At 44.7% G+C, this 14387-nt stretch overlaps 1 pseudogene across 1 annotated transcript in view; it reads left to right on the forward strand.

Annotated features, from left to right (window-relative positions):
* The first annotated feature begins 4566 nt into the window (after positions 1 to 4566).
* LOC100861749 overlaps positions 4567 to 14387 on the forward strand; it is a 48163-nt pseudogene continuing 38342 nt past the window's right edge. Inside the window, exons 1-3 of the transcript XR_001782945.2 lie at positions 4567 to 5088; positions 6916 to 7010; positions 14084 to 14201. The product of XR_001782945.2 is annotated as a protein SFI1 homolog (transcript). The remainder of the gene's footprint in view (positions 5089 to 6915; positions 7011 to 14083; positions 14202 to 14387) is intronic.

Below are 14387 nucleotides of genomic sequence, written 5' to 3' on the forward strand. Positions count from 1 at the left end.
GATCCATTCTGTTCTGCTCTGCTGGTTTAAGATGTCAGATGCTGGCCTAGTCGGCCATCATTGGGAAGAGAGGCCCCTTGGTCTTGCAAACTTTATATGCCCCAGTACAGGGGAATGCCAGGGCCAAGAAGTGGGAGTGAGTGGGTAGGGGAGCAAGGGGGCGGGGAGGGTATAGGGGACTTTTGGGATAGCATTTGAAATGTAAATGAAGAAAATATCTAATAAAAAATTAAAAAAGATGTCAGATGCCAGATCATGCTGATCTGATCTAACTTCCCGTGTACGGAGAATCCAGCTTCTCAGAAGCACCTGACCCAAGGAAACGCCTCACTCTTTTCCAGTCTTTTTTTCAGTCTCTGTTTAGTAGATGGTTGAAGACATCACACATGTCGTTCTGGTCAGTTTTCAGTTGCTTTCAGTAAAAAGCAAAGCCAGATTCCCCCAGCTGTGGTGGGATGGCCTTTCCCTCCAGCACCTCAGGAGGCTCTGTCAGGGAGATCTGCTTACAGCCAGTCAAGCAAACTTACTTTGAATTCCTGTTCAAAGAAAGCAGCAGCAGTAGTGGTGGCATCTACTGTAGTCCTTCAATCTAACTGACCCTTTGTTTTTGTATCTTATTTATTTATTTTTATTTTATTTTATTTTATTTTATTTTATTTTTTTAGAGACAGGGTTTCTCTGTGTATCCCTGGCTGTCCTGGGCCACTCTGTACACCAGGCTGGCCTCTGCCTCTGCCTCCTGAGTGCTGGGATTAAAGGCATGCGCCACCATGCCTGGCTGATTTATTTTTTATTTCTAGAAAAAGGTCATAAATTTAATTTCCATGAGCGCCTCCATATTTTGTGAATGTTCCTTAAACACACCTTTAATCTCAACAATCAGGAGGCAGAGACAGAGGCAGAGGCAGGCAGACCTCTGAGTTCTTATAACTTCAGTTCTAGGGTATCTGATGCCCTCTTCTCCCACCCTCCACCAGCTGTAAGCATAGTGCACATAGGAACAGGCAGGTAAAGCTCTCATATACATAAAATAAAAATAACTAGAAACCAAAGCAAAAAACCCCCACCTCATCCTTGTAGCTTTGTGTGTGTGTTTTTACTTGGCTCCCTGGAAATTGTCTGTATTTAAGAGGCATCAAGCTGGGCAGTGGTGGCATTCACCTTTAATCCCAGCACTTGGGAGGCAGAGGCAGGTGGATTTCTGAGTTCGAGGCCAGCCTGGTCTACAGAGTGAGTTCCAGGACAGCCAGGGCTATACAGAGAAACCCTGTCTCAAAAAACAAAAAACAAACAAACAACAAAAAAAAGGCATCAAAAACCTGCTTTTAGAAGGTTTTAGGTTTGTGTGTGCAGGGAGGGGTGAACTATATATGAATCAAGGACTTCTGGGGGGGAAAGCAGATGCCCTGTTGCAGAATCTCCAGTCAGCATCTATGCTGGTTAATTGTTTTTTGTTGTGTTTAAAATTTTCTTTTTATTTTACGTGTATGTGCTTTGCCTACATGTATGCATGTACACCATGTGGGTGACTGGTACTCTTGAAGTTTAGAAGAGGGCATCTGATTTCCTGGATCTAGAACTGTGGGTGGTTGTAAGTCACTGTGTGGGTGCTGGGAACTGAACTTTGAGTCTTTGGAAGAGTAGCCAGTGCTCTTAGCTGCTGAACCATCTCTTCTGCCTCTGGTTAGGCTTTGATTGTCAATCTGACAAAACTAGAGACACGCAGGATAAGAAGTTTAATTGAGGAATTGCCTCCATCGGATTGATCTGTAGGCATCTCTGTGGGACATTTTCTTAATTTCTAATTGGTGTAGGGTAGGGCCAAACCCACTGTAGATGTTGCCATTCCTAGGCCGGTAGACCTGGGCTACATAAGAAAGGTAGCTGAGCAAGCCAGAAGAAGCAGGCTGGTAAGCAGCATTCCTCATTGGCCCCTGCTTCAGTGTTTGCTTCCAAGTTTCTTTCTTGAGTTCCAGCCTTGGCTTGTCAGGTCCAAAGGAAACTCTAAAAGGCAGTTCAAATGTCCAGAAATGAGATTAACCTGGACTCTAGGAGGATTAATGGCAATTAGATAAAAGCCAAGTTCCTGAAGAGCTTTCAGAGCCATTCCATCTGCCAGAAGGAGTCATTTCCCTTACCTCTGGTGGAAGGGCCATATGGGTCTCCAGTTAGCAGATACCTGTGACACCTGTCAGTATATGAAGGCTGTGCTAGCTTCCAGGCTCCCCCAGTCGCCTCACAAGTACTTGTTATATACATCTCAAAGCCTTTCCTTCCCCTAGGAATTCATCATGATAACCCTCACTATTTTATTCCCACTGTTCTCTCTCTGGGCTCAGCTCCTGCTGTGCTTTCTTAGTCTCTATTGCCCGGATTCTTCTTTGTCTCACAGACAGCCCTAGGCAGCCACATGCAGTGTGCTGGCTGCAGTGTGCTGGCTGCAGTGTGCTGGCTGCAGTGTGCTGGATGCAGTGTGCTGGCTGCAGTGTGCTGGATGCAGTGTGCTGGCTGCAGTGTGCTGGATGCAGTGTGCTGGATGCAGTGTGCTGGATGCAGTGTGCTGGATGCAGTGTGCTGGCAGTGTGCAGTCTACTTTCTCTCCCTGCTCTGGGCTTTCCAGATGCTTCTGGCTGCTCTCCCTCTCCTCTATAATAAAACCTTCCCACACCATGGAGTGGGCGTGTTGGCAGTTTATACAGATATCCCATGATGATGGACTGTAACCTGGAAGCCAAAAAACCCCTTTCCAAACCAAGTTAGTTTTGGTCAGTGTCCCATCACACGACAGAGCCTAGGCTAGGACAGTATCTCTGAAGGAAGGCTTGAAGGCTTCTTCCTTTAGTCGACCTCTTTTCTTTAGAGGAGAGAAGTCCAAGTCTGGCCACAGGCAGGAGAGTGCACTGTGGGTTTTACTTTCTAATATGTCTACTCTGATTTTGGGGGTCTGGAAAGCTTTGATGTGTGTTCCAAAACCCCGTGCTCCTCTGGCTCAGCCTCTGAACAGGGAAATCTAAGAGTCTGAAACAGGTCCTGTGGCCGAACCACTTCTTGTCTATAAGTCTTGCTAGGGCTCCCCACATCCTGTGCCTCTCATCTCCATGCCTTTCTGGTATCTGTGGCACTTTTCAAGTCTCCAGTCTGGTGACTTAGGTGTTACTCATTGCCCTAAGCTTGCCACCTCTCATCTGCTTTTTCTCTGTGCTTGAGAATGTAGGAGTTTTTCCATGTATCTTCTGTTAATTTAATGGAAAGTTTGGAAGGCAAGGGAGTAGATGTCTTTGCTCTACCATGTTTAGTCACATGATCCTTCTCTATTAAAAAAAACCCTCTAAATTACCTGGCAAAAGTGGTAATTTTTATAAATGTTATAGTAAGCCGAGCAGTGGTGGCGCACACCTTTAATCCCAGCACTTGGGAGGCAGAGGCAGGCGGATTTCTGAGTTCGAGGCCAGCCTGGTCTACAGAGTGAGTTCCAGGACAGACAGGGCTACACAGAGAAACCCTGTCTCAAAAAAAAATAACAACAAAAAAATTACCACTTTTTAGAAATAGAAAACATTTTTTAGGACTGGGCCTGACAGCACACACCTGTAATCCCAGCCCTTGGCAGGCTAAGTCAGGAGAATTAGGAATTTAAGGCCAAGATAATCTGTTCAAAATAAACAAAGAAAACACAGGGATGGTCTGGGAGATGGCTCAGAGGGTAAAGGTGTTTGCTGTTGCAAGGGATGGTGGCAAACTCCATTTATCCTACTACTCTGGAGGCAGAGTCAGAGGCAGAGGCGCAGGGAGGCAGAGAGGCAGAGAGGGAGGCAGAGAGGCAGAGAGGGAGGCAGAGAGGCAGAGAGGGAGGCAGAGAGGCAGAGAGGGAGGCAGAGAGGCAGAGAGGGAGGCAGAGAGGCAGAGAGGGAGGCAGGGAGGCAGAGAGGGAGGCAGAGAGGCAGAGAGGCAGAGAGGGAGGCAGGGAGGCAGAGAGGGAGGCAGGGAGGCAGAGAGGGAGGCAGAGAGGCAGAGAGGGAGGCAGGGAGGCAGAGAGGGAGGCAGGGAGGCAGAGAGGGAGGCAGGGAGGCAGGGAGGCAGAGGCATCTCTGTGAGTTCAGGGCAAAGCTGGACTATATACTGAGAGTCATGACCTCCAGGCTACACAGAGAAACCCTGTCCCAGAAAACTAAAAAGAAAAAGTGGGACTTGCTCTCGAGCCCCAGGACTTGGCACAGTCTCTGGAACCTGCACCGCTGTGCTCCACTTCACACACAGTGAAGAGGGAATGAAAAGTCTCTGATTTAATCTATACAATTAAAAAAGTTGGCAGTTGGGCTGGTGAGATGGCTCAGTGGGTAAGAGCACCCGACTGCTCTTCCGAAGGTCCGAAGTTCAAATCCCAGCAACCGCATGGTGGCTCACAACCATCCATAACGAGATCTGACGCCCTCTTCTCGAGTGTCTGAAGACAGCTAAAGTGTACTTACATATAATAAATAAATAAATAAATAAATAAATAAATAAATCTTTAAAAAAAAAAGTTGGCAGTTATAGTAGCTTAATTTTCTATTATTAAGTTTGTGTGTGGTGTGTAGCTGTGTACATGCCATGATACCCACGAGGAGGCCAGAGGGCCACTTTGTACAGTCACTTCTCTCTCTTCACCTTTTCATGGTCCTGAGATCAAGCCCATGTTGTCCGGCTTCTGTGGCTTTATTTCACCTGCTCCTTAGAAGCGTAGTTTTCGCTTCCTGCATAGTGTGTGAAGATTTCAGCTTTCCCTTAGTATCTGTAATAGCTGAATTCCCGAGTGTGGTTGGTTTGTCTTGGTCCTGGTGTATGCCATACTGAATTTTGATCTGACACCCAGTGGTCAGTTACCATGCTTTGCTGTTTCCTTGAGAAGGTAAGAGCAGTGTGAAGTGGAGCTGACTGCACAGAGATGCCAGCCCAGCTACCTCACATCAACTTTCTGATGCTCTCTCATCTCCTTAGGATTTTCCATGAGCAGAAAATATTACAGAAGGTCTTCGGAGAATGGAGGGAAGAATGGTGGGTCTCTCAGAGGGAGTAGAAGCTCTGTGTCCGAGCTGACTGTCACTACAGGTTGGCTTTTATGTCTAATCACTTTATGCTTGTTGAAATACAAATTTTACAGTGTCAAACAATTATCCAATGTCTTGTTTCTGTTCCAAAGGAGTAAAGTTTTGGATTACTTTCTAGCTTTTTAAAAATCCTTTTGAGCGTAAGTGAATCCTTACTTATTTTCGGTTGTCTGTGCACACCCATATGCATGCTCCTCTGATTCAGACGAAAGTGTGGGCCATGCTGAGGACTTGGGAGATTTACTCACGCATTCCATTTATTTCTAAATCCGAGAGTTTTGTTTTGTAAAGTGATTAGCTCTGGCATACTGATTATGATCAAGAAAGGGTGTGTCCCACATAGACATTTGGAAAATAGGCTGGGTCAGGTAGCTGAAGAGAGAGCAAATGGTAGCTTGCACAACGTCATGGCTTAATCCCTAGCACTAAAAACACAATTTAAAAACAAAAGGCACAAAAGAAGTATCTTTTATGCCACTCACATTGCAAGGAATAAATGGAGAGAAAAGTAAAAATGACATCAAATATCCGTTTTTAGGGTAAGTGCAGTAACTTTGCAGGTGAAGACACTGCTGCTTCCTGGTGCCTCCAGCTGGACCCCCAGAACCACGTAGGAGAGCCAGCTCTGCTCTGCATGTGTCCTCAGACCTCTACCCTTCCACTGTGCCCCAAGCACCCCTCCACACAACAAGTCTTAACTGGCCTAGAACTCACAGAGATCCGCCTGCTTCTGCCTCCCAATGTTGGCATTCAAGGAATATACCACCACACTTTTGGCTACAAATTTCTGTTTTTTTTTTTTAATTTTTATTTATTTATTTTATGTACGTGAGTACACTGTTCCTGTCTTCAGACACTCCAGAAGACGGCATCAGATCCCATTACAGATGGTTGTGAGCCACCATGTGGTTGCTGGGAATTGAACTCAGGGCCTTTGGAAGAGCAGCCACTGCTCTTAACTGCTGAGCAATCTCTCCAGCACTACAAAATACTTTAAAGATACATTTTTACAGATTAAAAAGCAAAATAAAACATTCTACACACATTTGTAAGGTGAGATTCAGCTCTAATTTATAATTGGTTCAGATTAAAAAACCAGACAGCTTTGAGGATTTGAAAAGTAAAGTTGCCTTGGAACAGCGAAGCACCCCTCCTTTATCACATGCGGCTGTGCAGAGTGAGTTCTTCAAGGAGGGAAGCTTCACTGTGGTTGGAGAAAGTGAATTTACTAAGGCCTTACAGGGATTGATTGGTTTAGGAGCTTTGATGTTAATACAGAAGCAGTGTGTCTGATGTTCAGCTGAGAGGGTTGGGTAGTAAGAGTGCCTTACATTGTGGAGCACAGCGGGATGGGAAAGAACTCACTGTGCTGTGGAGAGGAGGGAAGCTGCCATTTTAAGCTATTTTATATGTACAGGGGCTTTGCTTGCATGTGTGTCTATGCACCATGCACATGGATCAGAAGCCAGAAGAGGGTGTTAGGTTCCCTGGAACTGGAGTTACAGTTGTGAGCTGCCATGAGGGTGCTGGGAACCTAACCCGGGTCCTAGAAAAGCAACCAGTGCTCTTAAACACGGAGCAGTCTCTCCAGCCCCGACACTTTTTTTAGATGGTTCTGCCATCAAGGATCAGAACAGTCCATTATTTCCCAGAGAAATCCTTGTGCTATTCTTAGGTAGCAACCACATTCCAAACAACCATAATGACTCCTCATCAATTCTGTCGACTATAGCTTTCCTCTTCTAGAATGTTACTAAGTGTAGCCGTGACTGGGTAGGAGTTACTTTGTTGTCTTACTGTAAGCTCCCTTTGCATTTTGGCTCCTCAGATACTACTTGTACAACCTGATTTTCCAGAACTGGAAGACCTTTGTGCACCAGCAACGGGAGATGAGGAAGAGGTTCCGAATAGCTGAGCATCATGGTGAGAGAGGGGAGTGTGTGTCTCCAGATGCCTGGGTGAAGCAGAAGACATGCTTGCTTTCCTTTCTTCTCTGTAGAGTGTGATCTAGTTGACTCTCCTGTCTGATCAGATGCTGTGTCTACACATTTTGTAGTCTGAGCATTTGAAGTTTATTAGGCAGTATGTGTGAGCTGATTGGACCTGCTGGTTTGCCTTAAACTCAGCAAAGCACAATTGTTCTCCCATAGTGTAGCCATTTCCTGTCTTGGTGTGTGTGTTCACGTGTCCAGCTGTGAATGTCCACTGTAGTTAGGAGTCTTTTGGTAAAGTTGTGATTTGCAGGTGCTTTCTCCTAGTCTGTGGTTTGTTTTTGTATCTTTTTGGTGTCTGTTGAAGTCCTTTCTTTCAGAAATTTATTTTATATTTATTTCTTTTATGCACATTAAAGGTTTTGCTGCATGTATGTCCGTGCTTCACATGTGTGCCTGGTGCTTATAGAGGTTAGACGTGGGCATCTGAGCTGGGCAGTGGTGGCTCACGCCTTTAATCCCAGCACTTGGGAGGCAGAGGCAGGTGGATTTCTGAGTTTGAGGCCAGCCTGGTCTACAGAGTGAGTTCCAGGACAGCCAGGGCTACACAGAGAAACCCTGTCTCGAAAAACCAAAAAAAAAAAAAAAAGAAAAGAAAAAACCAAAACCAAAACCACTCCCTCCGCCCCCAAAAAGAAGTGGGCATCTGTTTTGGAACAGGAGTTATTCATATGGTTAATGAGCTGCAGTGTGAGTGTTGGTCATGAGTTGTGGGTCTTCTGTAACAGCAGCCAATGCTCTTAACTACTGAGCCATTGTTCCAGCTCTATGGAAGATCTTTTAAATGGGATTGTTTGTGTTCTTACAGTTTTGAGAGTTTTGTTTGATCTTGTTTTTCTGGTGCTGACGATATATATTCTAAGGCTAGCACAGTGATTGAATAATCTCAGCTGTTTGGAAGACTGATGAGGCAGAGGTCATTTGAACTCAGGAATTGGAGACAAACCTGGGCTACAATGAAAGACTCCCTTAAACAGAGGTGTGTGTGTGTGTTCATGTCTCCCTCTGTGAATGTCTGCTGTGGTTATGAGCCTTTAGTTAAAGTCATGATTTGCAGGTGTTTTCTTCTAGTCTGTGGTTTGTCTCTGTATTATTTTGAACTTTAATGTTTAATTGATCTTTATATTCTTGGATTATATTATTAATATCACATCTTACCTGTCATATCTATGAACTCTGTAACCTAAGACCACAAAGATTTTCTCCTGTGGTTATGAAGATTTGTAGTTTTATATATAAGCTTTGTGTACCTTGCTAAGTTCATGTTTGCTCTAGGAGTTTATCTGTAGATTCTATTGGATTTTTTTGTTGCAGGTAATATTAAAAAAGAGCTGGCACATTCCCACTCTAGTGCCAGCACCAGTGGGACCCTGTCAGCTCTGTCTCACCATCTAGTAACCAAATTGAACTACCAAGTTTGTGGTATCACAATACCCAGTAACCCGGTAAAATCAAAACTCTTAAAGCTTATAGTTAACCAACCAGACTTATGTATCAATAAAAATCACAATTTACAAGATGCCAATACAATAATTTCAGAGCCAATTGATAATGATAAAAACTTTATTCCAGGGGTCTGGTGAGATGGTTCAGTGGGTAAGAGCACTGACTGTTCCTCCAAAGGTCCTGAGTTCAAATCCCAGCAACCACATGGTGGCTCTGACGCCTTCTTGTGGTGCGTCTGAAGTCAGCTACAGTGCACTTATGTATAATAATAAATAAATCTTTAAAAAAAAAAAAAAGGCCGGGCAGTGGTGGTGCACGCCTTTAATCCCAGCACTTGGGAGGCAGAGGCAGGCAGATTTCTGAGTTCCAGGACAGTCTGGTCTACAGAGTGAGTACCAGGACAGCAGGGCTACACAGAGAAACCCTGTCTTAAAAAAACAAAACAAAACAAAACACCAAAACAAAAAACCAAAAAAACTTTATTCCAATTATTCTAACCTTATGATATCATAACTACCTGTGGCTGGTTAAAAGTTTTTATTTTTATTTTACATGTCTGACTGTTTTGCCTGTGTGTATGTATGTGTATGTATGTGCACTACATGTGTGTAGTGTCTGTAGAGTTGATGAGAGAGCTTCAGATCCCCTGGACAGGTGGTTGTGAGCCATCATGTAGGTGTTGATGAAAGACTCCTTGAGGAGCCCCTCGCTCAGGCCTCGGGATAATAGTGGACCCCCAAGAACTCATGAGAGACCAAGCTTCATGCAAATCACACAAGGCTTTATTTGGGGAAAGCCAGAGCTCTGGGGACGACTCATATCCCACGCAGGGGTAGAGGAGTCGACCTCGAGGGGAAAGGGGTCCCAGTTTTTATAGACCCTCAGGGGGGAAAGGAGAAGGGGGGAAGTAGGGGATTTCCAGATCTAAACAATGTCTATTCTCAAGAAATGGGTATGGGAGGGGTACAAGGAAAGAGTCTGGTGCAGGTGCAGCAACTCCAGATTGGTCCCAGCTATGGTTGCTGGGGAGATTTTCTGACTCTTCCCCAGCAACCAATATCACAACACCTGGCAATGGGCTTCATCAGTGGGCACACACATGGGTTCAAGGAATGGTCAAAACATTGACAGACGCACGGGTTCTAGGAGCGGCCAGAGCATTGTGCACCTCTATTTTTCTAAATCAGTGAAGCAACTTCTACTAACAGTGAAATCTATTTTGCCAATTTCAGGGCTTCTGTAACCTTTTACATTCTGTCAGGATCTTTCATTGAGAATTCCTGGGTCCTCTGCAAGAGCAGCCAGTATATTTAACTAAGGGCTGAGCAATTTTCCAGCCTCTCTATCGGATCTTCTGTAGATACTCAGACAGTTACTTTTCCTTTTTGGCTTCCCCAGGACTGGGATTCGAGGTGCCTGCTGCCACACCCAGCTTCTCATGGGGTTCTGAGGGGTCAAACTCAGGTTTTCACGCTTGTGCTGCAAGTAGCTTGCTGACCGAGCAGCTCCCCAAGCACCCTTCCTCTTTTTTATGTTGACACAGGGTCTTGGTAAGTTGCTCAGGCTGGCTTCAATCTTGTGATCTCCTTCCTGAGTCTCTTGAATGAGCTGAAATTATTTCTTTGTTAAATGTTTAGTAAAATCTGATAAGGTTCTCTATACCTGGATTCTCTTTGTTGAAGGGGTTTTAGCTTGACTTGAAGCTTTAGTAGTGTAAGATGATTTAGTCCCTTTACTGAGCTTCCAAGGAATTGGCTCATTTTAATATGGCATCAGATTTATGAGTCAGTAGTTTTCCATTATTATATTACACAGAATCTATAGTCATAAAGTCCTAGTCCTCTTGACTTTACTCTGAGAGACCAGACTTTGCTGTGCAGTTCCAGCTGATGTGAATGCTGAGGTCACAGGCACAAAACTCTTGGAACCCTCTTTTCTTCCTCTTCTTCTTCTTCTTCTTCTTCCTTTTTTTTTTTTTTTTTTGGTTTTTCGAGACAGGGTTTCTCTGTGTAGCCCTGTCTGTTCTGGAACTCACTCTGTAGACCTGGCTGGCCTCGAACTTAGAAATCTGCCTGCCTCTGCCTCCCGAGTGCTGGGTTTAAAGGAGTGTGCCACCACGCCCGGCTCCTCTTTTCTTCTGAGATGACCGTTTGTGTCAGTTGCCTCGAGCTTTACCTGTTTTATTGACTTTGTCAAGGGTCCTAGTTTCTTCCCGTGATGTGATAAAATGCTGACCAAGGCTGACTAGGGGAGGCTTTTGTCAAGGGTGCCAATGCAGAAGGAGCGCAAGGCAGGGGCAGAGTAGAGACCGTGGAGGAAGTCTGCTTTCTGGCTTGCTCACCTTGACCCTGCATTGTGTCCTGGAAGGTGCAATAAACCCTTCCCATCTCAACTTGGTTCTGGTCATTGTTGTATTGTAGCCATAGGAGGTGACAAGGACATGAAAGAACCAGCATCAGTGTCCATGGTGTTCTCCGTGGCTTTCCTGTTTCCAGTGCCTGCCTTGGTTTGTATTACCATCATGACCTTGAGTTTACTTGTTCAAGCTTTGGTTTGGATTTGGCCTTCTCTCTGGATTATTTTTTTGAGACAAGAGCTCACTGTGTACAGCTCTAGTTGTCCTGGGACACACGTACCACTCTTAACCACTTAGCCATCTCCCCATCTCCTGTCTCGAATTTTAAAAAATATATATTTACTTTTATTATTTTTAATAATAGGCACATCTAAAACTCACAGAGATCTGTCTGTATCTGTCTCCTGAGGGCTGTGTTTAAAGACTTGTACCACCATGCCTTTTCTTAAATTATAAAAACATATTTTATTTATATGTGTGCATATGTGCATACATGTATATGAGTACCCATGGAGGCCAGAAAATGTTCATTCACCCGTAGTGGGGTTATAGTTGTAAGCTGATCAAAGTGGGTACTGGGAGGGAAACTGGGGTCTCCTGGAAGAACAAACAGTACTTGGTTCTTTTATTCCTTAATCCCAGCGTTTGGGATGCAGAGCTAGAAGAATCTCTGAATTCAAGGCCTGCCTAGTCTACATACAGACTTACAGGACAGCCAGCGCTACATAGAAAGACAAAGGGGACAGGGTGGGTGGGTGCACCACTCTTAGCCAGTTAGCCATCTCTCTATCTTGTTTCTAGGTTTAAAAAAATATATATATTTATTTATTTATTTTGGTTTTTCGAGACAAGGTTTCTCTGCGTAGCCCTGGCTGCCCTGGAACTCTCTCTGTAGACCAGGCTGGCCTTGAACTCAGAAATCCACCTGCCTCTGCCTTCTGAGTGCTGGGATTAAAGGCATGTGCCATCACTGCCTGTTGGGAGCCGCGCCCACATTCGCCGTTACAAGATGGCGCTGACAGCTGTGTTCTAAGTGGTAAACAAATAATCTGCGCATATGCCGAGGGTGGTTCTCCACTCCATGTGCTCTGCCTTCCCCGTGACGTCAACTCGGCCGATGGGCTGCAGCCAATCAGGGAGTGACACGTCCTAGGCGAAATATAACTCTCCTAAAAAAGGGACGGGGTTTCGTTTTCTCTCTCTCTTGCTTCTTGCACTCCTGCTCCTGAAGATGTAAGCAATAAAGTTTTGCCGCAGAAGATTCTGGTCTGTTGCGTCTTTCCTGGACGGTCGTGAGAACGCGTCTAATAACAACTGCCCAGCTAGAAAATTATTTTATGTATGAGTATTTTGCTTTCCCATATGTATGCACAACATGTGTGTGTTTGGTGTACACAGAGATCAGATGAAAATATTGGATCCCCTGGAGCTGGAATTGCAGACTGTTGTGAGCCGCTGTGTGGGTGCTGGGAACTGAGCAGGGATCCTCTGCAAAAGCAACCAGTGTTCTTACCTGCTGAGCTGCCTCGCTCCTCAGGCCCTGGCCTTGAACTCTCGCAGTTAAGGTCTCTAGTGTATTCCATTATGGTCACAGGATGCTATTTAGTATGATTTCAGTTCTTTTACAATTTTTTAAAAAGATTTATTTATTATATATAGGTACACTGTAGCTGTCTTCAGACACACACCAGAAGAGGGCATCAAATCCCATTACAGATGGTGTAAGCCACCACGTGGTTGCTGGGAATTGAACTCAGGGCCTCTGGAAGATCAGTAAGTGCTCTTAAATGCTGAGCCATCTCTCCAGCCCCTCTTTTACTATTTTAAGGCATGGGTTGGTTGGTTGGCTTGGGTTTGGGTTTTATTTTTTGAGACAGGGTTTTTTCTGTATAACCCTGACTCTTCCTGGAATTCACTGTGTAGAACAGGCTGCCTTGAACTCACAGAGATCCATCTGCCTCTGCCTCCAGAGTGCTAGGATTAAAGGTGTGTGCCATCATCTTCCTGGTTTCATAGATTGTTTTCTATTGTTAGTGATGTGCATTTTCTTGGTGAAGTGTATCCTGCTGCCTTCCTTGTCATTTATAGTTATAATGGATATGGCTGAACTTTTTGTAGTAGAAAGGAAAGTAGGTTGATTTTTTTTAAGGTATAAGATTGTTCCCACAGTTGGGAAAATGGGTGTTACTGAACTGCTTTGCAAGGCAAGCATGAGCACCTGAGTTCAGTTCCTTAGAACCACGTGAAAAGCCAGGCACGCTTCCACTCCCAGCACGGGGAAGTGGAGGCAGGAGGATTCCTGTGGCTCCTGGCTTAGCTAATCTAGTTTAATTGGTCAGCTCCAAGTTTACTGAGAGGCCCTGTCTTGAAAAATAAGGTCAGATGTGTTAGTGCACACCTCTAATCCTAGCACTTTGGGAGACAGAGGTAAGCGGATTCTATGAGTTTGAGGATAGCCTGGTCTACCCTCCTAGAGAGAGTTCCAAACCTGCCAGGCTACATAGAGACTTGGTCTCAAAGAAACAGAAGGAGGAGGTGGCAGGGGTGCCACACAGTGGGCAGAGTGCAGGTTACCTTTAAAAGTTTAACTTGTCACTTGAGCTGTCTTGAATCTGTTCATTTTGTATTTCTAGCAGAGGGCACCTGGAGGCTAGAAAACAGATACGGACTTTGAAGATGGGCTAAGTACAGAAAGTCCTTGAGAAAATCATAACACAAAATAATATATTCCTCGCACCCTTTAAATGTTTTCTTACATTTGTGTGCTTGTTTAAATGTGTGTGGCTCCTGTGTACCATGTATGTTTGTGTGAGGTCAGAAGACAGCCTGCAGAAGTCACTTCTCTTCTCTTTTGTGTGGGCTCCAGAGATTGAACTCAGCCCACCATGATTGGCAGCAAACCCCTTAATCACTGAGCTGTCTCACTGGCCCTCTCTACCCTTTTTATTTTCTTTTCAGATTTTATTTTCAGTTATGTTTATATGTCTATATCTGTGTGTAGAAATGTGCAGATGCCTGTAGTGGCCAGAAGAAAGGCATCGGATCCATTCAGGAGCTGGAGTTATGGTGGTTATGAGCTGCCCAGTGTGGGTGCTGGGAACTGAACTGGACCTGGACGAGAAGAGTAGATGCTCTTAACTGCTGAGCCATCCCTCCAGTCCAGTTTCCTCCTTTTTATAAAGATATCTCTTTGATGTCTCTAGATACGAAGCAGAAGATGTGCCAAGCCTGGAAGTCCTGGTTGATATACATGGTTTCTCGTAGGACCAAACTTCACATGAAGACTACTGCTCTAGAGTTTAGGAGCCAGAGTGTCTTATGGTGAGTGTGTGGGGAACTACAGGTCAGCAAATGTCATTTTACCTCAGCATTGGTATGATACTTTAATTCACTCATCTTAGAACACAGTTGATACCTATTAATAGCCATTGATAACATTCAACTATAATATTGAGATTTTATATAATCATAATTAATTCTAATTAAGTGCTTACAATGTTCTAAGCC

The sequence above is a fragment of the Mus musculus genome (genome assembly GCF_000001635.26).
Source record: "Mus musculus strain C57BL/6J unplaced genomic contig, GRCm38.p6 C57BL/6J MSCHRUN_CTG23".
NCBI lineage: Eukaryota > Metazoa > Chordata > Mammalia > Rodentia > Muridae > Mus > Mus musculus.